The sequence below is a fragment of the Lipotes vexillifer genome, unplaced genomic scaffold (genome assembly GCF_000442215.2).
Source record: "Lipotes vexillifer unplaced genomic scaffold, Lipotes_vexillifer_v1.1 scaffold71, whole genome shotgun sequence".
Classification (NCBI taxonomy): domain Eukaryota; kingdom Metazoa; phylum Chordata; class Mammalia; order Artiodactyla; family Lipotidae; genus Lipotes; species Lipotes vexillifer.
In genome coordinates, this window is record NW_006793703.1 from 6,306,587 (window position 1) to 6,306,983 (window position 397).

A 397-nucleotide genomic window follows, 5' to 3' on the forward strand; every position below is an offset into this window, starting at 1 on the left:
TGGGTTGGCCGGGCCGTGGCCCCGAGGCCTCCTTTGAGAACGTGCCTGTGCTGCTGATTGTTCTCTTCCTACCGCCCTGCCTCAGGTCTTGCAGGACAGCGCCCCCCGGAATGCAGCCTTCTCCTGCACCCCTGCTTCCTCCCCTCTGGCCACACAAGTCTGAGGAAGCTGTCCCCAAAGTTTTGATGTGCCTTGATAACATCAACAACAGAAGACCCTGCATTCATCCTGCACATGTACTAGTTCATGTACGCTGCTCTGGGTCCCTACACTGAGATGGGAAAATTTCATATAGTATAAATAGGAATGGGCTCAAAGCAGTGGCTCACATGTTTTTTTTTTTTTTTTTTTTTTTTTTTTTTTCTTTTGGATGAGCGCTCAACACCGTGGCCATATC